We start from the raw sequence: 24012 nt of genomic DNA, 5'->3' as shown, positions 1-24012 counted from the left end.
AGAAGCCCAGTCTCTAAAGCTGAGACCTAGACATTAAGCAAGACAATAAGGCTAAGCTGGCTGAACTGCTGAAGTGGGATCTGCAAGTAGCAGGCAAGTGGCCACCATGGCCCAAACAAGAGAAAAAGGAATAGGGAATTGACTGGGCCATAGTTATGGGTTGCAAAAGCAAAACTGAAAGTGCATGGGTCTTTTCTCACATCCAGTCAGTAAAGTTCTTAAAATGTGATGAAATGGGAACAAAAGAGCCATAAACATAGGCATGAACTGCGACCCTATGCCAGCTCGCTCACTTCTAGGACTTTGACCCTAAGAAAGCAGAAAGTGTTTGTTAATAGGGTTACTCTACCATTGGATAATAGCTTCTTCGAGGACTTTCTCTACAGTCCCAGGGTTCAAGCTAGACACTGAAAAGAAGCAGTAGTGTTCAGGTTGAATGCCTATATTCCCCATGCCCGCCATCCTCTTTCTTTCTAATTTACTGGATGCTAATCTAGGGCTGACTCTTATACCCACTCCAGGAAATTATACTAAGAAACCCAACATATCACTGGTTTGTTCGTTCAACAATTATATGCCCTGTGTCTGTTCTAGGCATGGTGCTAGGCACTAACGGTGAAGAAACACAGTCCCTGGCCCAACAGTTATACTGTCCTGGAGTAGTAGAAAAGACGAAGACAGGAAATTAAAATAGAACAAATGCTACTACAGGGAGAAGTAACGGGGCTATGTCTATGCATAGGATAGGCATCTCATCATAGGATAGGCGTCTCAACAGGGAATCAGGGATTGTTGTCCAAACCTTTAATGTCTAAATTGAGACCTAAAGGAGATGTAAGACTTAGGAAAAGAGAAAAAGGGGGACATTAGGATGCTCCAGGGAGAACAAATAGTGTGTACAGGAACCCTCAGCTGAGAAAGAACATGATGTCCAGCAACTGGTTCTGTTTGCCAGGAATGGGGATTTCGTGGAGTTGAATGGCCAATAGGGCTTTACTCAGCAGAGGGAGAGAGCGGGCAGGCCTGTAATCCTTGGTAAAGATCATGGACTTCCCCTGAGGGTAATGGGGAATTACTAAAGGTTTGGGTTTTCATTACTATTATTGTTATTACAGAGGAGAAACACTATCAGATTTTTTTTTTTTTTTTTTTTTTTTTAAAGAAAAGCCACTCTAACTATTGGGAATTGGCAGGAATATGGATGGAGCTGGAAGGCCTTTAGCAAACTAACTCAGGAACAGGAAACCAAATACCACATGTTCTCACTTATAAGTGGGAGCTAAATGATAGGAACTCGTGGACACATACAGGGGGACAACACACACTGAGGCCTATGGGAAGGTGGAGGGTGGAAGGAAGGAAAGGATCAGGAAAAAGAAGTAATGGGTGCTAGGCTTAATACCTGGGTGATGAAATAATCTGTACAATAAACCCCCATGACACAAGTTTACTTATGTAACAAACCTACACGTGTACCCCTGAACTTAAAATACAAGTTAAAAAAAAAAAGTCCCTCTAACTGTTGGGGATTGAAAAGGCTTGAGATAGGAGGATAAAGGGGAAGCTAAAATCAGAGAAGTGAGCTTGGAAACTGTTGCAGTAAATCAAACTGCAGGGGATGATCTAATGACACGGATGGATCTGAGAGTTAATAAATAGCCTTGACATGAGATTAATGGGAAGAGAGAGACTTGAGGGATGGTCCTTACCGAGATTCCTGGCTTGGGCAGATGAGAGGACAGTGTGGCCACTCACTGAGACAGAGAGTGCAAGAAAAGGAGGGCACTGCGAGGGAATAAATTTGGTTTACAACACACGAAGCTGAAGCTGCCTAGGGAACCTGCAAGTGGAGAGAACCAAAAGGCACTCGAATATAGGGAAATCATAGTTCACACATGTCAGGCTCTGAAAACAGTGTGAAAGCAAAGAAATGTAGCCAAAATTTCTCTTGAAACTCCCTCAGGAAGGCAACATACTAAAGAGGCATCCCAACTCATTACTTAAACGAGTTCGATACAACCAGCTTTTCTTCCAGGGCCAGAACTAGGAACTCTTTCTTCAGGTTAGCCCCAAACAAAGTAGTTGGACTGTGTTTCAGGGCCATAATAAAGGCAATGTATGATCCTTCAAGTATACTATGATTAGGGCAAGTAATGATAATACTGTGAGAGCCATATGTCAGCTGAAACTGAATGTAGGACTGTAGATTCATCACTTTCTATCCCACATTCATCCAGAGTCAAGCTCATTATTGATAGGTCTGGATGATGGAATTCCCCGCACTATTTCAATTCCCCCCTCCTCACGAACATGTATAATTGAATTTGTATGAATGAAGTGGGCATATAATGAGACTCTGCTGCATTTGACTCTAGAGCTCAAGAAAGACATTTAATTCAGAGCTAAGTCTTTTGCAGTGAACACCATATGGATGCTAGTCAATCCTGTAAAATGGATGCGCTGTGAAAGACCCTGGATGGCAAAACCTGGACCCTATGCTCAGTTACGGCAAGGAGTCCAGTTGCGGGTGCTGCCATTCTAATGGGGCGATTAAAGAAGCAACTGGACACTTTCACCCTGCCATTTTGACTCTGGGAGATATTTTGCCTGGGTTCTTAAGAAAGAGAAACTTGCTAAAAATAAATAACACAAAATAAAACTGACAACCCCTGAAACTGTACACAGTAAAATTTGTTATAGATGATAAAAGAAAAAAAACCACACACACACACACACCCCTAAAGAACCACATCTTAAAAGTAACATTGGCCAGGCACAGTGGCTCACGTCTGTAATCCTAACACTGTGGGAGGCCAAGGCAGGTGGATTACCTGAAGTCAGGAGTTCGAGACCAGCCTGGCCAACACGGTGAAACCCTGTCTCTACTACAAATACAAAAATTGGCTGGGAATGGTGGCATGCACCTGTAATCCCAGCCACTCGGGAGGCTGAGCAGGAGAATCAGTTGAATCCAGGAGGCGGAGGTTGCAGTGAGCCAAGATTGTGCCGCTGCCCTCCAGCCTGGGTATCCCAGCCAGACTCTGTCTCAAAAAAAGAAAAGAAAAGAAAAGTGACATTGAGGCCGGTACAGTGGCTTACACCCACTGGGAGGCCAAGGCAGACAGATTGCTTGATACCAGGAGTTTGAGACCAGCCTGGCCAACATGGTGAAAACCCGTCTCTACTAAAAATGCAAAAATTAGCTGGGTGTGGTGGCGGGTGCCTGTAATCCCGCCTACTCCGGAGGCTGAGGCACGAGAATCGCTTGAACCAGGAGGTAGTGGTTGCAGTGAGCTGAGATCACTCTACTGCACTTGAGCTTGGGCCACAGAATGAGACTCTGTCTCAAAAAAAAAGAAAGTAATATTGAAAACTGCAAAAATTGACCCAGGAAAAGGAAAACTGAATAAAAATTATGAACTCAAATAAATCTGACAAAATAAAACCACATGCAGTATGCAGAAAAATTTCCTTATTAATGGAAAAAACAATTAATGGAAGAATCAAGTATTCTTTAATAAGTAAAATCAGGAAAATTCGACTGTGAAAATCAAGGCTGCATCCACAAAATAGATAAAATTGATAAATTAATAGAAAATCAATATGGCACAAGCTGTAATTGGTAAAATTTGAAATGACTCAAATCCTTATGGTGAAATTTGTACAGAAATACTTAATTCTGAAAATTTTCTGTACAGAAAATAGACTGCATTGCTAGAAAATTGATCAAAGAATTCAATTAGCTAAGTGCAATTATTTTCCAAGTCCTGCTAACAAATTTGAAGATAAAATTTTCAGATTCTGAATGACCCTTTACAAAAAAAATTACTTGAGTATATGCTCCCAAACAATGAAAAGAGCATTCAGAAAAGCAGGATGCATGGAATCCAAGACATTGTGTCCTTAACCAAAGAGCACAATAAAATATTTCTGGTTAACCACATATCATTCGGCTTAAGAAGCAATTGCTCAACCACCATGGCACATGTATACCTAAGTAACAAACCTGCACATTCAGCACAAAAGCCTGGGCATGGTGGCTCACGCCTGTAATCCCAGCACTTTGGGAGGCTGAGGCGGGCAGATCACGAGGTCAGGAGTTTGAGACCAGCCTGGCCAACATGGTGAAACCTCATCTTTACTAAAAATACAAAAATCAGCCAGGCGTGATGGTGCGTGCCTGTAATCCCAGCTACCTGGGAGGCTGCGGCAGCAGAATCGCTTGAACCCTGGAGATGGAGGTTGCCGTGAGCCACGACTGCGCCATTGCACTCCAGCCTGGGTGACAGAGGGAGACTCTGTCTCAAAAAAAAAGCAAAAAACAAACAAACGAACAAAAAGAAGCAATTGCTCTAACTGACAGAAAAGTCAGAGAATCCTGGGAAAAATATTTAAACTATAAAGAAAATTTTATGTAACAAAAGATATGTTTAAGAAAATGGTTTTTCCACATGTTAAAAGAAAGGTAATGAGAAATTCCATCAAAATAAGACGTACTTCAAAAGTAATGGTTTATAGACAAAGCCAACTAAATGATTTGAGCCCTGATACCCTGCCATTCTGACAGGAACCTTGGTAAGGACCATCCTTCAGTATAATAGGAAAAATAAGATAATTCATTTGATCTTGACATTGAATGTGCAGCAGATAGTAACATCAGAGTCCATTCCTTTACCTTTATTATGGGTCCAATATAGTACAGTTCTTGGTTCTGGAGAATAGTAGCTACAAAATTATGATATAATTCAGGTTATCTATTAGTTGTTAATTTTCACAATCATCCTAAAGGTAAAGCAGAATTAATTATAATCATAGAGTAGAATACAAATGCTATAAATGTTATAAAATTTTACTGCAAGTTGAAGTCGGAGAGAAAAAGTGAAGGGAAGATTAAGGATACCAATTTTCTCACCTTAAACATTTAGAGAGTCAAGACACTCTATGAAAGGTTGGTCAAGCCATACAAAAATAAGTTTATACCTTAAAATTACACAGATAAGTACAAAACCAAATTTTAAATACAGATAACAAAAACTGGAAGAATCATGGGGAGCCCAGAAGGATTACCATCAATAAGCTAAATTCCTCATCTTCCATAGGGACAATTCAAAAACTTCTACTCAAACTTGATAAATCAAGAAATAGCAGTGTAAGCTAATTTAAAGTTAGAGAGACCCCCTACAAATATATACAATGATTATTTTGTCAATTGAAAATAAAATAGTCCCTGGGCATAGTAGTCCAAAGAAAAAAATAAAACTTAAAAAAATTAAATAAAGAAAGAGAGACAATGACCAGAATTAAAAACTAAAATGGTTAAAAGTGGGACTGAGCATAGGTGAAAGTGGAGACATTTTACTTTTGATGTTATTTCCTTCTCAACATTTTCTCCTTCTGAGCTATTTGAATTATGTGCTTGTTGCAAAAGGATTGTGAAAATCCTTCAGGGGATCAAAACATCTTCTGATTCAAACTAGAGACAAGATATCAAGCACAACGGGCTCCCAGTCCCCTTGGGCCATGAAGGAAACAAGCAGAATCTCAACTTGCATGCAGTCTTAAACTGGGAGGCCGGCCACATGCGGGTTACGACTTGACGTGGGGAATGACAGAGCCTGGGAGAGCAGTGAGGAGGCCCTGCAAGACCTTCATGAGCCGAGGGGCCAGTCTTGCAGGGTGGCCAGGGCTGCCTGTCACAGGGAACTCTGCAACTGCTCTTCTGAGGACTGGCCCACTCCCGCTGAATAGACAGAAAGCAAACACTCATCTAGGAGAGAGGACTAAGGCCTCACTTTCCAAAGCTGCAAGCTTTATAGAAGCATTTAGGCCTGACCTCCCATGGTTCATTCATTCATGTGCTGGGCACTGGGGATGCAAAGGGCTATAAAACACCAGCCTTCTAGGGTCTTCCAATCTGTGGGGACCGGGTGAAGAAATGACGGAGGATGAAACCACGCCATGTGTACGTCTGCACCAGGGGCAATTGTTGGGTGCTGTGGGAGCCCTGAGAGGGGCATGGTGATGAGGAATCAGAAGTCATTTAGCTGGGAGGAGGGAGGGAGGTGGCCTGGACAATAGGCAACGTAGTGTGAAAGCACTGAGGGTTGCACACGGACTCCTGGCTCTTATTTATGAATTCGCCTGTAGTTATAAAAGTCACATAGCCTCACTGTGCCCTCCAACTCACTCTCCATCCTTCCCCACTCTGCTCAGTGATGCAAAGCTGCCACATGTAGCCCCCCATGGGATCTCTCACACTCTGGCTTATGGCTGGGTTTGGTTGGTGAGAGGCATCCAGCAAGTGACCCGGAATATGATGGGAGAGTGAGGGCAGGGATTTCTCTTCCAGCTTTCCCCTGATAGTGGCCATGGGCCACAGTGCCTGTGAGGTGCCCATCTACAGGGCTCGCGCCTCTCTTCCCTTGCTTCTTCTGATGTAGGGTGTAATGGCACCTCACTCTCACCAACCTGAGAAATGCACCATCACCTGCTTCTGTTATGGTACTCTGCCCACACCTTTGTAAAAAGTCCCTTTAATAAAATCTCCTCACAATGTCCAATTTGAACGTGCCATCTGTTTCCTGCTGGGGCCCTGGCTGACAGAGTCATTCACCAAATACAATTTAGAAATCAAGAAAAGGAAATTATTACCCACAAGCCATAGCCATCTAATACATTCAAGTTTTAACATTTTAGTGTATCTCTTTGCAGTAGTCTTTTTGTGCATATATTTCACATGACTGTCATTGTCCTGTACAACAATTTTAAATGGTGACTTTTTCACTAAACCCTATAACAAGAACATTTTCATAAAGAAAGCTACCATTTCATAGTGTCTATGCTGTTCCAGGTGAAATTTGGAGTGTGTTAACTAACATATATTATCTCATTTAACCCTCAAAACAATTTTATGAGATATATATTATTCTTGGGGATATCTGAAAGAAATGTTCATCTAGAATTAAGGTGGATTATTTATGGCCTTCTCTTTAAGGTCAGAGGCTTTAACCTTATACCTTCCTTGCCTGGTGTTTCTAGCTTTCTCTTTTGGCAAAGAGCAAACTGATGCCCTGATTCTCATACTTTATCCTAACCAGTAAGGGAAATTGCAAGACGTTTGCAACTGCTCACCTGGAACATTTCAGCATAGATCTGGTCCACACAATCTGGAATGCCAGAGGTCCACACTGAGGTTAATAAGAATTATGAATTATGGGCTAAACAAAGGGGTAAATGCTTTAAATGGATTATCTTTCAGAATTTCCCCCAGAAATCTACAAGGTGGGCATGATTACATCATCCCCATTTTGCAGAAGACATTAGGTCTTACAGAAATTGAGAAAACTTGCTTATGATCACATAAGTAAGTGCTGGAAAATCTCAAGCCGAAACAATTCCATTCCAGGACTTGTACTCTTAGCCACCATGCAATTCCACCTACGTGCCTAATTCTTCTTACTTAAAACTAAGATATCCCCAAGGAGATGGGAGAAAGGAGTCAAGAGGAGAAAGCCTCACAAGCTTCCAACTGGGCTGGTATGCGTCTATGGCAGCCTCACTGTGTGTGACGTGGCCTCCCAGGACCTCAACTCGCTGCCACCTCCTCATTCACATGTCAGTCCTACAGGCATTCCACTGGCCTCACCATGACACTCTCACCCACCACCCAAGTCAGACAGCTTAATGGTAGACATGCCCTACAGAAAGCCTCCTCATTCATTTTAGGTGTAACCTGAACAAGTTCTTAACTTTGGTGACACATAATCCATATTTATTAACATAAGTTACAAAAAAAAGATATCTCTTTCCCTCTTCATAGATCCCATAAGAAAATCAGAAAGCAAACAAACGTGATCAGAGTTTAATGAAATTGATCTCAATTCAAAGTCAATCCCAAGATTAGTTTGCTAGCTCTTCAGTAAAGAAATCCTGCATGTGAATTTCTGATTAAATAAATTGGCCAGGGGGAATTCAGAAAATATTTGGAGGATTTTTACTATCGCCTCAGTTGGAGACAAGATTTGAGATGACCTTTTCTAGCAAGGTCCAGTTGCTGACACAAAGTCCAGGGTTGCAAGCGCCTATTAGGCCAGCTGGCCATCTCCTGTCCCTGTGAGCCCATGAGCTCTCAGTGCGTTTGACAGCAGGGAGAACAACCCAATGGACTCCGCCAGCTGAGCCATATATCTCGTACCCGCTCTCTGCTTCTAATTTGATCAGGAAATAATCACAAAAGGCCTGTACTCTACCCTGATGAGAAAAACAAACCAAGTTCCAGGTGGCAGGTGCCAGACTTGAAAGAACAGAACAGGCCTGCACCTGGCCCAGAGGACTTACCTGACTTCTTGGTAAGGTGGCTCCAGACAGCAATCCCAGCGATACTTCTTAAAGCTCTCCGCAGAGCAAGTCTCTCAGCAGAGTTAGAGCTTCTGCTCCTGGCAGCTGCCTGGAGCCCTTCTGGGAGGAGCGGCTTGGAAGCTGGGTGGAGAGTGTGGAGGAAGGCAAATGGGAAGAAAGCCAAAGTGATTTTAAAGAATTGTGTAGGAAACCCTGTAACCGGAGAAGTGACTGAGAGGGTTCTTACATTTATACTTTGGAAGCATCTGCCTTTAATCAGTGCTTAATCTAACTCTGCAGAAAGCATCATTAATAAAGAAACAGGTTGTTGTTTTTTTTTTCTGTGGCCTGATCCAAGTGGGTGAGGGAATACAGAAAAATCTGCGTAAAAAGCCAGGTTGTGCTTCCGCATTCAGCTTAAGCTGCAGGCCTCCTAACCCAGCATTCTGGGGTCTCACCCCTCACAGGACCCACTGAGGCCCACACAACATGGAATTGCTCACAGGGTGTCCATTCGGCATCTCCTCCTTTCTCTTCTCTTGTGCCATCAACCTTGGGGTTCAGACCTAGAGAAATACTGATAACATGCATGCTTATGTGGTGGCCATAGGGATGCCAAGAGAACTTTTGGTCATCCAGACAACTCCGCAGCAGACCTGTCACCAACCCAAAACTCCCCCAAGTAAGCTCTTAGTGTTTTTTTGTTGTTGTTGTTGTTGTTTGTTTGTTTGTTTGTTTTTTATTCCTGGGGAAAATTTAACTCTCCCTGGAAAGTATCACACCATAAGCTATTGTCACCTTCAAGAGACTAGCTGACAGTCAGCTGAGATAAAGGGTACAGGGTGAGTGTTTACAAGGAAGTAGGTGCTTACGGGAGTGCAGGATGGGAAAGAGGAAATTTTGGTCCCGCCACAAGGAGCGCTGAATACTAGTTTCAGCTCCACCACTTCTCAGCTGCATGTTATTGGAAAGATCACTTAGTTTCCTGAGCCTTAGTTTTCTCCATGTTAAATATGATAATTCTTTCAAATCTTTTTACTGTTAAGAAGCAAATGTGATAATAGCTCTAAAAACACTCAGCAAACACTAAATTGAACTAGCTGTGGATTTTTAAGAGGAAAAAATGCCTGGTTGCTTTTCTCCCCCTACTAAGCCAACACCCATGTCCTCTGGAGAGGAATTGAAACCACAGACGTGGGATCAGCCCCTGGCCTGGCATGGAGCATATGGCTTGGGTTTTTGAAGCAGAGATAAAAAATTCTAAGCCCTTGCCTGGTTTCACAGTGACTCCCAGAATAAGAGAAGAGCAAAGAATAAGAGAGGTACTTACAGTTAATAAGCACTTTTTACATAAATGCAACGTGTGTGTTTGAAAAGGTAAGAGGACTCTGAATCCATTATCTTAAAGAGCCCTGGCCTTTTGAAATGTAGACTCTTTAAAAATATTATTTTTCTGATAGGATTGTTTGGGTTTTTTTGTTACTGATTTGTTTGAGTTCTTTGTAGATTCTGGATATTAGTCCTTTGTCAAACGTATAGATGGTGAAGATTTTCTCCCACTCTGAGGGTTGTCTGTTTACTCTGCTGAAAAAGCTCTTTAGTTTAATTAGGTCCCAGCTATTTATCTTTGTTTTTATTGCATTTGCTTTTGGGTTTTTGGTCATGAAATTCTTGCCTAAGCCAATGTCTAGAAGGGATTTTCCAATGTTATCTTCTAGAATTTTTATAGTTTCAGGCCTTAGGTTTAAGTCTTTAATCCATCTTGAGTTGATTTTTGCATAAGGCAAGAGATGAGGATCAAGTTTCACTCTTCTACATGTGGCTTGCCAATTATCCCAGCACCATTTGTTGAAAAGGCTGTCGTTTCCCCGCTTTATGTTTTTGTTTGCTTTGTTGAAGATCAGTTGGCTGTAAGTGTTTGGGTTTATTTCTGGGCTCTCTATTCTGTTCCATAGGTATATGTGCTTATTTTATAGCAGTACCACACTGTTTTGGTGACTATGGCCCTATAGTATAATTTGAAATCAGGTAGTGTGATGCCTCCAGATTTGTTCTTTTTTCTTAGTGTTGCTTTGGCTGCGTGGGCTCTTTTTTGGTTCCATATGAATTTTAGAATTGTTTTTTCTAATTCTGTGAAGAACGATGGTGATATTTTGATGGGGATTGTGTTGAATTTGTAGATTGCTTTTGGCAGTATGGTCATTTTCACAATATTGATTCTACCCATCCATGAGCATGGGATGTGTTTCCATTTGTTTGTGTCATCTATGATTTCTTTCAATTCCATCAAAAAGTGGGCTAAGGGCTGGATGCGGTGGCTCACACCTGTAATCCTAGCACTTTGGGAGGCTGAGGCTGATGGATCACCTGAGGTCAGGAGTTCAAGACCTTGGCCAACATGACAAAACCCCGTCTCTACAAAAAACACAAAAATTAGCTGGGCATGGTGGCAGGCACCTATAATCCCAGCTACTCAGGAGGCTGAGGCAGGAGAATCACTTGAACCCAGGGAGCGGAGGTTGCAGTGAGCAGATATCATGCCACTTCACTCAAGCCTGGGCAAAAGAGTGAAACTCCGTCTAAAAATAAAAAATAAAATAATAATAATAATAATAATAATAATAATAATAATAGTGGGCTAAGGACATGAATAGACAATTCTCAAAAGATATACAAATGGCCAACAAACATATGAAAAAATGCTCAACATCACTAATGATCAGAAAAATGCAAATCAAAACTACAATGTGATACAACTTTACTCCTGCAAGAATGGCCATAATTAAAAAAATCAAAAAACAGTAGATGTTGGCATGGATGCAGTGAACAGGGAATGCTTCTACACTGCTGGTGGGAATGTAAACTAGTACAGCCACTGTGGAAAACAGTGTGGAAATTCCTTAAAGAACTAAAAGTAGAACTACTATTTGATCTAGCAATCCCACTATTGAGTATCTACCCAGAGGAAAAGAAGTCTTTATTCGAAAAAAAATATCTGTGCATCCATGTTTGTAGCAGCACAGTTCACAACTGCAAAATCATGGAAACAACCTAAATGCCCATCAATCAATAAGTGGATAAAGAAACTATATCTATGTGATGGAGATATATATATATATATATGATGGAGATATATATATATGATGGAGATATATATATATATGATGGAGATATATATATACATATACAATGGAATACTATGCAGACATAAAAAGGAATGAATTAACAGCATTTGCAGTGACCTGGATAAGATTGGAGGCTATTATTCAAGTGAAGTAACTCAGGAATTGGAAACCGAACATTGTATGTTCTCACTGATATGTGGGAGTAAGCTATGAGGATGCAAAGGCATAAGAATGATACAATGACTTTGGGGAGTCGGGGGGAAGAGTGGGAGAGAGGTGAGGGATTAAAAAACTACTAATATGGTACAGTGTAGACTGCTCGGGTGATATGTGTACCAAAATCTCACAAATCACCACTTAATAACTTACTCATGTAACCAAATACCACCTGTACCCCAATAATTTATGGAAAAATTTTTAAAAATTGAACAATTTTTTCTAAACAATTAAGTCACATTTAAGTCACCTTCAGACTTCCTGAAGTTTCAAAGAATCTTTCTAGCTTCATCTTTAAGGTAAATGCAAATGATTCGAAGTGTAAAGACTTAAGTGACAAAGAATAATACACACACAGGACACTTGAGTGGAGTTTGCATTCAGGACTTTTCTGTCCTGTGGGAAATTAAAACATGTGTTTGACAAATGCAGCAGAGCACCTGTGCTGGGTCCACACTGTAAGAGGATGTCAACATCAGACACGTTCAGGAGGCCCCCCACATTTGCATCCTTGGAGCCACACGGCACATTGCCCTCCCTTGGTGATGGCAGGCAGCAAGACCCTGCCAGTCTCAGTTCTGCCGTCTGATGAGGAGTCTGGCTTCAGCATCAGTGGCCAGGTAAGGTGCATCAGCTTTAGCGGCAGCAACACCTCCCATCTGCTCATTTAGCAAAGATGACATTGAGCCCCCTCTACTGCAGAACACCATGCTGTGTCCTGAAAACATTAAAACAAGACCTTAGCTCTTTAGGAGCATGCAGTCTGCTGCATGAGAAAGAACAGGTGTGCTGAGAAAGAACCATAAAAAAGCAAGAGAGCATCAAGGAGCTGCAAGTAAGATACAGAGGCTTTCACAGCATGGGACAGGGAGCAAGTCATTCTGGGATGGCTTCCGAGAAGAGGTGAGATTTAAACTGAAGCATAGAGGATGACTAAGAACTCAACAGGTGGAGAAAGTGGGGATGGGCTTTCCATGAAAAGCAGGAGCAAGGGCACACAGGCTTGGAGGTACAAGCATGTGTAGACAACCTCTAGTGGTTTCATGGAGATGTGGTATTGCCAACAGGAGGAGCATGGAAGAAGAGGAGGCAAAGTTGAAGGGATGCCTTGAATATCTTTTGCATACCACCAAGGAGTTCAAACCTGAACTTGTATTGATTCACACAGTATCAATACAAGTTCTTGAGACACTGGCACCATCTCAAGCTCTCGATTACTTTAGGCATAACCACCAAGTCTTCTGTTTCCCTGATGTGGGCCACTGCTGACATCCATGCAAATAAGCAGATGTCAATGGGCAACGTTCAGTGTAGGATGAGTGCCACATAGAAGAGTGAACAGCCAAAGTGAACGGAGCATTGTGTGGGGAAACTGAGAGTAAGCAAACCAAAAGAACTGGCTGTGACTGATTCTGCAGAGACAGCTCTGAGGAAGCACAGAATCCGCGGCTAGGGAGCACTTCCTCCGAGGTTCTAATGGAGACTCCTAGTAGATCCTTACAGAAAGCATGCTCATTGAGAAGAGTTTCATGATCTTGTTCACTGCCATGCCATGAATAAAACAGTGCATGTCACTTAATAGGTGCTTAATAATTGTTTGTGAATAAATAAAATAACTGCTAACCTCCTCATAGTCCTTTCTGAGACCCAGCCCTGGCTCCTCAATCTTATATGTCTGGTCCTGGGAAGGAGGCCCTGCCAGGCCCCTGTAAGACAATGTTTGTAAGGTCTGGTTTCTTCATTCCCATCTTTTGTTTCCAGCTAACTTTTCCCAGTGCAAGCCCTTCTCACCTCTCATCTTGACCATCATGAAGGCCTTCACAATCAACAATCTGCTCCAGTTTCCTCCTGGTAAGCTGTCCCTGTCCTGACCACCCCTGTTCCAGCCACATCTTGTTCTTCTCTGCTCCCTGCCCTGACCAGGCCTTGTGGCCACTCTGAGTCTTGCTAAAGTTGCAGTGCTCTCCTCTTGCCTTTCTTCTCACTGCATTTCCCAATCTCTGAATTTCTGCTGCTTCTATGAAGCCTTTCTTTTTCTTTTTTTTTTTTTTTTTTTTTCATATGACAAGGTGTTTATTGGAGTCTTAAGAATTGCAATTTGGAAGACACAGATTCGACTAGAAGTCAACTTGTGTTCCAAAGAAGAGGAGGGGAGCATGCGTTTTTAAAAGGAAGCCGAGGCCTGGGTATGGTGGTGCACACCTGCAATCCCAGCACTTTGGGAGGCTAAGGCAGGAGACTCATGGGAGTCCTGGAGGTGAAGGCTACAGTGAGTTAGGATTGTGCCACTTTACACCACCTTAGGTGACAGAACAAGACCCCGTCCCTTAAAAAAAATTTAAAAAAAAAGAAACTGAGGATGATTATGCAAGTTGTTTTGAAAAAATACATATCATTGGTAGAGGCAGCTGGCTTAGTACCTGAGATCATTGGTTGTTTCTGTTCAGAAGTTGCAGTGCTGGTGAAATTCAGCTGCTTTCTAGAACGTTGCCATCGAGGCTGTTTGGCCCAACCCAAAAATTTGAGGCAAGTTTCTGAGGGTTTTTGTTGTTGTTGTTGCAAGGTTGCAGGTCGTCAGTCCTCCCTAGAATGGCTTCCTGACTTCACTTTAGATATCTGAACCAGAGGGACATCATTTTGTGTATCAGTTTCACATAACAAAGGAAATTAACATTTGTTGATATCATAGTTCATTATTATCATTATAGATCATTCATTCATTACAAAACAAATAAATTATGTAATTTGAGGTAGGAGTATTTTACAAAAAAAGATGAAGCAAGGTAAGAGGAGAGAATATCAATGATTGTACATTTTTATTGCTATACAATATTTTACCTATTTATGGGGTATATTTGATTTTGTTGCATGCATAGAATGTGTAGCAACTAAGTCAGGGTATCTGGGCTGGTATCCATCACCTTGAATATTTATTATTTGTGTGTGTTGGGAACATTTCAAATTCTCTCTTCTAGCTACTTTGAAATATAGAATACATTGTTGTTAACTATAGTCACCCTACTCTGCTATTGAACATTAGAACTTATGCCTTCTACCTAACTGTATGTTTGTACCCACTGACCAATCTCTCTTCCTACCACTGCCCTCCACATCCTTCCCAGCCTCTGGTATCTATTATTCTCCTTGGCTTCTGTGAAGCCTTTCTTGACCATGTTTGTGCAGTGCATTGCATACTTCCATGTTTCAAAATTATTTTAGATATTTCCTTTGTGTTTTGGTTTGGGTTCCCCCAGAAGCATTAGACAAGCACTCCAGTGTGGAAGTTTATTTGGAAAGTGATCTCAGGAAACAGTATTGAGGGAATGAGGAATGGAAAGCTGAGAAGGAGAAGCCAATAAAGGGTGTGCACTTGAGATGATTACTGATATGGCCAACTGTGGCTCAGCCTCTCTAGAGACTGTCTGAGGAACCATGTAGAATGTACTTGAATATTAGGAGGCTGAAACATTTATCCTCTGGCTTACATTCCCTATTGTCAGAGATGTCATGGTAACCAGCCTCCAAGGCAGCCCAATGATCCATATCTCCTGATATTCACTTTCTTGTGTGGTTCTATCCCAAATTGAACAGGGCTGACATGTGTAAACAATAGAATATTGGAGAAGTGACAATGTGTAATTCCTGAGGCTCAGTCATAAAGGGCATTGCAAGTTTTGTCTTGCTGTCTTGGATTGCTCACTCTGGAGGAAGCTAGTTGCCATGCTGTGAGGACACTCAATCAGCCCTACGGAGATTCCACATGGGGAGCATCTGAGGCCTCTTGTCAATAGCCAGCACCAGCTTACCAGCCATATGAGTAAGTCATCTTGGAAGCAGACCCTCTACTTTCAGGGGTTCATTTCCCTCCCATCTCCAAATCCCTGGGCTATGCTTGTTTATGGGCTGAGAGAGCTCCCATGGCTTTGGAGAAAGCACTGAGACAGAAAAGACAAGTGAAGCAAGGCAGACTCTTGAGGTGGGATGCTGTCAGTATGCAAGGGAACTGTCTACCACAGCTTTAGCTGGAATCAGATGTGGGCTGCTGGAATGTGGCAGGGAAGACACAAGCACCTGCTAGACTGAGCAACTTCCTAAAAGATGATTCCTGCATATTCTTCTTTCCCCTCCCCAGGGCTCATCAAAGGGCTACTCACACGTGTCAGTATTCAGCAAAGGCATCAACGCCCAACTCATGAGAGCTCCTGCAACAGTGAAAATTGCTCCATCCTCTGACTTCCACTATTCATTCCTTGTACCTATTCTAAGTATTTAGTTCACTCTGCTTCCAATTCTAATATATAGTATTGAGGATTCTTTTGGGACAGAATGCTAACCCTAGCTAGTATAAGTGTGAAAGAAAGCTTACTGGCAGAGAACAGGGGTGTCACACAGAATTCAAGGGGAGAGAAGCTTCTGACCCTCATGGAGTAGAACCGAAGAATGAAGACCTGTAGGAAATACAGGGAGTTCTGTGTCTCCTTGTCTCTTGCAGTTGTTGCTAGTCTACAGCCTCTTTGCTCTTCTTTCTCAGTGTTCACTGGTTATCTCTGATCCTAGTACACCTGACAGAAAATGGTCACTCTCAACCACCATGTTTACATGCTGCTCTCTCTCATTCACAGATACAAAATTCCTAGGGAAGGGACTGAGTGGCCCCACCTGGCTCAGGGGCCTGACTCTGAACCTCAACAGAGGCCAGAGAGATGGAGGTCAGGCAGCTGCCCCTGCCAACCTGGTGGACCAGGGAGAAGCAATCCCTAAAGAAACCCCCAATGGGGATAGCAACATTATAGCAATGTTTTAAAGATTAAATGGGGCAGTATGCCAAAACTTCCCTTCATACGTTCTAAAATGTAATACAAAGGTCCAACTTTATTGTTATTTGGGAACCAGTATAGTGTAGAGGGAAAACACACATGCCTCCCCCCAACACACATGTGCACACACACATGCACACACACACACATGCTTACACATGTGCACACACATACATATATGCAAACACATGCACACAAGCACACACATACACACACACACACGCACACACATATACACGACAGAATCAAAGACCTGGCCTGAAGCTTACCTTGTTCTGCCACCTAATAGCTGTGTGATCTCCTTTTGAACTTTCTGAGCCTCAGTTTCTTCATCTAGAAAATGGCACTGATAACATCTACTACATAAAGTTTTCATGTATTTAAATGATCAGGAGTTAACACTTTATAAACTGTAAAGCACATGCGAAAATAAATGCATATGGTTGTGGTAATAGTATTTATATATGTGGTCTCCCACTAGCTACCATGTCCCTACCCCACACACAGATACAAATACATACACACTCCAATTCTTTATGCCCATCACAGCCCCTACCTACCACATTTGAGCCCCAAGTAGTAGCTGCAGTGGCTTGCTGACTTATTTGTGTAGGAGGGTGCAGGGAAGAGGCCATTGGAGGGAGGAGGGGAAGGAACAAGGAAGGCAGGCAGGCAGGCAGGCATGCTGCCAGACTGAGGCTAGGATAGGTGGCCAAGTCTACATGGAGGCCCAGCGAAGGGACTGGCTGGAAGTCAAAAAGGATATAATTAACTTAAGAATCACCATAAACTTGTTGCCACTCTTAACAGGCTTCAAATATTTTCTCAATTTACCCTGGCTTCATTCTTCTTGGTTTACCCTTACTGGGGAGGAAGGAGGAGAAAAATCTTAAAGGGGCAGCACCACCAAGCACATAAGAGGGAGGAACAGATCTAAGCTTTGAACAAAATCTCAGTGGCCTGCTGTGACATCAGCTGCCTGCACAGCCCCTCCTTAGGGAACACAGGGGGTGAGGGAGTTGAGTTGTAGTGACAGGAAGAAACACACATGCCTGACCTGGCTGTGAAGCTGCCATCCTTGGCCCTGTGGTCTAGGGGCTGCAGTTTAGTGTCCTTTGAAGAGTCAAGGGAGGATTGCCTTGTGATGCTCCCTGTGTTTGGTCATTTCAGCTTGCTTTGTTTTTTCCTGACTAGGCAGAAAGTGCATGTTGGTATTTCTGGAACAAATTTAAAAGCTTCTGGAAACGAATTCACAATGTGCATAAGAAAAGAGACAGTGTCTGATAACCGAAGTTCAAGTTCAGAAGCAGCATGATTGGATATCACAGGATCAGCTCCTCACTCCACCTTAACTGCTTAATGCCAAAGTCTAGTCTTAAGAAGGCTCAGTTCTCTCTCTAAAATTGAGAACACAAACCCCTCCAGTCTACCTCCCACATAAGGTGGCCCAATCAAAGCCTCCAGGCTTGCCTGCCCCTGTGGCCATCTTTTGAATGCTCCCTTTTATCTGCAGCGCAGATGTTAGCTGCCTGTTTCTCTGCTGTCACCTGTATCCACTCCTGCTGCCCCTGGCTTCTGGTCCCCCAAAAAGCCTGCTCTCAGGAAAGCATTAGTGAGTGTCATAGATCTCACTGGTGTTTCTGTAGGGGAGAGAGTGGAGGAGGGTTATACTGCACAGCCTATAGCAAGAGGGGGGATCTCTCTTGGCCTTCTAACCCTACTGGACCCTCGATTGTATCTATTCACCTCAATTTCCTGCCATCTTTCCTCTCAGGAATGAAACAGATTTCAATACTGTTTCCAATCTTAAAGATGCTACCCCCTGTAATTTTTTGCATGCATGCCCTTGGGATCTTACTCTCCATCTCAAGCAATTTACCTGAGTATTTCTTTGAAACAAATAATATGCCCTCTCCAAAATAAATTTTAGTAAAGAAATATGTCACCAGCTCATTAGATTGCCATAATTTGGAATTAAAGTAACTTTCTCTTTTAGTTTGCTGTCAATTTTATATTTAATCTTAGAAATTAAAAATAGATACTGGAAATCTTAGTTAATTTTTTGGTTGAGGCCTGGCCTTTCAGACACTATTCAAGAGGCCTTGAGGTGAGGGTGCGTGCCTGCTCATAGATGTCTAGAGAGTCAGACCCTCAGGGTCCCTGCTTAGCTCACTCTCCTGGATCATCTGTGACCCATGCTCTGGGCAGTCCAGATTGTTAGCCTCCAGGCTCCTTGGACACCAGCAATACCCCTTCCCTATAACACCCAGCATGATGTTGCCTTCTGAGAAGAGGTCAGCACCATGGGCCTTGAGCGCACCCTGACCGTGAAGGCTTCATTGTGCCCCCAGAGCTTTGGGACTTTGCTCAAAAGGAGGGGCATGTGTGGATGTTCTTTCAGCCCCTCTGAAAGCCCAGACTACCTGATCTCCTAATCCCTAGACCCATCTTCCTCCATCAGGGAGCTTAACAGGCTTTGACCTAGAGGCAGAGCTGCTACCAGAGCCCCAGTGGAGGGTCCAGGGTCTCACAGCCTCAGCAACTCAAAGCTATAGATCCTGCTGCTGTGGCTCAAATCCAGAGACGTAAGTGTCTGATGTGTGTCCCTGAGAGCTCAGCTGTGCATTCACACTCACCCATGCACTTACACACACACATTTTTTTCTTTTCTTTTTCTTGTTTTTTTTTTTTAAGAGACAGGGTCTCTCTCTGCCGCCCAGGTTGGAGCTCAGTGGTATAATCATAGCTCCCCACAGCCTTGACCTCCTGGGCTCACACACACATACACAGAGCTCAGCAGAAGAGACACGTGAAAGAAACAGACTCTAAAACCTAAAACGTCACTGAGGACACCACCTAATTTCTTCTGAATGGTTGGACTCCCTTTACCCTAGAAGTAAGGAAAGAGAGGCTCACAGGCCAGGTGATCCCAAAGCGGAGACAAAAGAGCAAGCAGGCAGGTAAAGGGCCTTACTAACTGGGCACTGGCCTGGCTAAGGCTCACTTCTCTGTCCTCGTTTCACCTGCCCTCATGCCAGAGGCTTATTCCCACAGCCATACCTGTGCTCCTGCTGGACCCCTGTATGAGCTGCCCTCTTCTTTACTTCCTTTCCAAATCCACACCAACATTCAGAACTGGTTCAAGTCCTCTTCTTCCAGGGAGCTTTTCTCACAGCAAGATCTGACCTCTCTTGGCCCCCAGTAGCCCAGCCAATGACACTGACAAATACTATGTGCTCCTTCCTCCCCTCCCTGTTTCTTGGTGAATGAGCCTCATCTCCTGGGTGGGCTGAAAGCTGGTTCAGGGTAAAGACTATCCTACTCTCTGTATGTCTCAACACCCAGCCTGGAGTTCATGCTTATAAAGTAATATTCAATTCCTTATTAACTGAGACAAAAGATGTTGGATGGGAGAAGGCTCAGCTGCTTCCAGAAAGACACTTGTGCTTCAAAGCTTAAGGAAGGCAGGAGGCAGGAGGAAGGAGGGAGGCAGAGAGGGAGGGAGGGGGAGGAAGCACTCACTAAAAGCTTATGGAATACACAGAAGAGCTGAGCATCAGAACAAAGACTCATTTACGAGGGCAAAGGAAACACTAGATGGCTGTTAATGGTGAACTGAATATGATAAATTATTTCTTAAATTACTTGGTTTCACTCCTTGTTGTTATGTACAGTTAATTGGAGGGAACAAAATCCTGCTGCAGAGAAGAGCTCAGAGCTGTGCCTGCCTGGATGGGGGAGTGATGGGGGAGCCTTGGAAGACCCCTTATCATCTCAGATTTTTCATTTCTCCAGGACCACGTAGCCACGATGAAGGGCTGACAAACCACCATTCACTCTCCAGCTTCCTGCAGTGACCCAGGTCCTTTTACCTATGCTCTGGTCCCCTAGCAGGCTTGGGTCATTGGCAGCCCAGGTAGCCCAAGGGAGAGAGAATCAGAGGTGAGCTGAGTGGCCAGAGGTCACCTAAAGGATTCCCCAGACTCTGAACACCAACCAGGCCCCAGCTGTCTCTCACCCGAAAGAAAGCTAGATGGCCTCAACAGCAGATTTAATCTCAGTTCAAAAACTTGGATTGTGACTCTTTTTTCCCTTACGTTTCATATATATGTATACACATACACACATACATATATATGTACACACACACACACACACTGAGACACACTGAGGTACACTGAGTCTTTACCAAATTATAAAGCACTTAGTGGAGAAAGGGGTCAAAGGAGACATACAGAAATGAGTAAGACACAGTTTCTGCCTTCACTTACTTGGGAAGACAGATACAAGTATATTGAATTTATTATGGGCTGCATAGAAAAAAAAAGTCTAACACTTAATTTAACACAAAGAATCTGTTAGAGTTTGGAATTTTATTAATAATCCTGTGGCCATCTACAACTGTCTGATCTTTGACAAACCTGAGAAACAAGCAGTAGGGAAAGGATTCCCTATTTAATAAATGGTGCTGGGAAAACTGTCTAGCCATATGTAGAAAGCTGAAACTGGATCCCTTCCTTACGCCTTATACAAAAATTAATTCAAGATGGATTAAAGACTTAAACGTTAGACCTAAAACCATAAAAACCCTAGAAGAAAACTTAGGCATTACCATTCAGGACATAGGCATGGGCAAGGACTTCATGTCTAAAACACCAAAAGCAATGGCAACAAAAGCCAAAATTGACAAATGGGATCTAATTAAACTCAAGAGCTTCTGCACAGCAAAAGAAACTACCATCAGAGTGAACAGGCAACCTACAGAATGGGAGAAAATTTTCGCAACCTACTCATCTGACAAAGGGCTAATATCCAGACTCTACAATGAACTCCAACAAATTTACAAGAAAAAAACAAACAACCCCATCAAAAAGTGGGCGAAGGATATGAACAGACACTTCTCAAAAGAAGACATTTATGCAGCCAAAAGACACATGAAAAAATGTTCATCATCACTGGCCATCAGAGAAATGCAAATCAAAACCACAATGAGATACCATCTCACACCAGTTAGAATGGCAATCATTAAAAAGTCAGGAAACAACAGGTGCTGGAGAGGATGTGGAGAAATAGGAACACTTTTACACTGTTGGTGGGACTGTAAACTAGTTCAACCATTGTGGAAGTCAGTGTGGCAATTCCTCAGGGATCTAGAACTAGAAATACCATTTGACCCAGCCATCCCATTACTGGGTATATACCCAAAGGACTATAAATCATGCTGCTATAAAGACACATGCACACGTTTGTTTATTGCGGCACTATTCACAATAGCAAAGACTTGGAACCAACCCAAATGTCCAACAATGATAGACTGGATTAAGAAAATGTGGCACATATACACCATGGAATACTATGCAGCCATAAAAAATGATGAGTTCATGTCCTTTGTAGGGACATGGATGAAATTGGAAATCATCATTCTCAGTAAACTATCGCAAGGACAAAAAACCAAACACCGCATGTTCTCACTCATAGATGGGAATTGAATAATGAGAACACATGGACACAGGAAGGGGAACATCACACTCTGAGGACTGTTGTGGGGTGGGGGGGCGGGGGGAGGGATAGCATTAGGAGATATACCTAATGCTAAATGGTGAGTTAATGGGTGCAGCACACCAGCATGGCACATGTATACATATGTAACTAACCTGCACATTGTGCACATGTACCCTAAAACTTATAATAATAATAAAAAATAACAATAATAATAATCCTGTGGCCAAAGGGAGAAGAGGGAGGCAAAGTGAGCCTGATAACATTGTCAGCAAAGAAAAGAAATTTAGGAACATGTAGAGCTGTGTGACAGACCAGGATTTCACACAAAATGTTTACATGAAAATTAATTAATGAGGCTTGGAGAGTTTTAGTTACATTATATAGGAGACAATATTAAAATGTTGAAGTCCACATGTCTATAAGATAGTTTAATAACTACTATCAAAAGGCATTTTTATAATTATAGAAGTAGAAAAAAGAAAAGATATAAGATGTAGCACAGGTGTAAGTTTGAAGACCATGTCACTTTTTCTAAACAATATTTAAATTTACATTTAATCTTATGTTTAGAAACTATTCTCAACCTTCAGTTTTATCACAAGAAAATGTTTTTAATTGCTATATTTGTTTGAGTAAACTTTTGAATAAATAAATGTTATCTCAGGAGAAAAAGCTTTTTCACAAGTCTGTTAATTAGAGGCTCACAGTCTTTTCTTGCAGTCCGAAGTCAACAGTAACACCATATAAATGGTGTTGAGATACACACACACACACACACACACATATATATAATTATATATAGCAAAATCAAAATGCTAACAAAGAAAGGAATATGAGATAATGGTTTTTATATTAAAAACCTGTGGTGCTTAAAGAAGAGCCTAGAATGACAGTTCTATCAGTATGGATCGTTAGATACCCTGAATAATTCTTGCTAGTGAAACAACTAAAATATTGGATAAAATATTAAAAGTTTAAAAATTAGAATATTTAAAAAGCTCTGATGATTTAAGGACTCTAAAGATAAGTAGAAAACAGAAACCTCTAGATGGAAGAGAGTGTTGGAAGCAGCTTTGACCTGAAGGATCTGTGCCCCACCCTGAAAATCTTAGGCTTCCACTTGGATGACTGCACAGGGTTGAGGCAGGACAGAAAGCCTGGGGACCACCTAAAGTGGAATATTTTAAAGGAGTTCATTGTGTAAAGCTGGAGCATCAAAGGGCTCCACCTACAGTGTAAGGTGAACAAGAAATAAAATCTCTCTTTAGAAGGAGGCTGGCAGATGCCAACACGAATTCTTTCTGAAGGAGTTCTACTGTGACCCAGAGTGCAAGCAATTCCCACAAATAAGATTTTAGTAAAAATATCACCTTACAATCAAAATCATAAAACATACAAGGAAATAAGTCACCATGAGTGAGAGCTAAAGTAATAGACAACACAAAGGCTTAGGAACTGGAATTAACAGATAGAAAATGTAAAAACCAATAGAAAAGCTGAAAAACATGAGGGTACAAGAGATCATAAAGAATAATCTTAGAAAATTTCAAAATTAAACAATTTCTAGAAATAAAAATAATTAGCAACTGGGATTTAGAAATGTAATGCACAAGTTAAACAGATTAGACATATATGAAGAGAAAGTTAGTAAACTAAAAGGTAAATATAACAAAATTAAACCGAAATATGGCACAGGAATACAAAATGATGCAAAATAAGTAAGAAGGGTTGGGACATGGAGAATGAATTAAGAAGGCCTAATTCAAGGCTGGGCGCAGTGGCTCACGCCTGTAATCCCAGCACTTTGGGAGGCCGAGGTGGGCGGATCACGAGGTCAGGAGATCGAGACCATCCTGGCTAACACAGTGAAACCCCGTCTCTACTAAAAATTCAAAAAATTAGCCAGGCGTGGCGGTGGGCGCCTGTGGTCCCAGCTACTCGGGAGGCTGAGGCAGCAGAATGGCGTGAACCCGGGAGGCGGAGGTTGCAGTGAGCCAAGATCACGCCACTGCACT

General features: G+C 42.3%; 1 protein-coding gene across 2 annotated transcripts in view; it reads right to left on the bottom strand.

Annotated features, from left to right (window-relative positions):
* SCN11A (sodium voltage-gated channel alpha subunit 11) overlaps positions 1 to 24012 on the bottom strand; it is a 199478-nt gene that overhangs the window by 98017 nt on the left and 77449 nt on the right. The window contains exons 3-4 of one of the 2 annotated variants that reach the window (XM_054483478.2): positions 8338 to 8478; positions 1710 to 1840 (exon numbers count right to left, since the gene is read on the bottom strand). The gene's annotated coding sequence lies outside the window, so the exon portion shown is untranslated. Of the gene's footprint in view, positions 1 to 1709; positions 1841 to 8337; positions 8479 to 24012 lie in introns of those variants that run through there. The other variant, XM_054483479.2, reaches the window with a different exon arrangement.

The sequence above is a fragment of the Pongo pygmaeus genome, chromosome 2 (assembly GCF_028885625.2).
Source record: "Pongo pygmaeus isolate AG05252 chromosome 2, NHGRI_mPonPyg2-v2.0_pri, whole genome shotgun sequence".
NCBI classification, from domain to species: domain Eukaryota; kingdom Metazoa; phylum Chordata; class Mammalia; order Primates; family Hominidae; genus Pongo; species Pongo pygmaeus.
The sequence above is the reverse complement of the archived record's forward strand: the minus strand, read 5'-3'. Positions and strand labels throughout refer to the sequence as shown.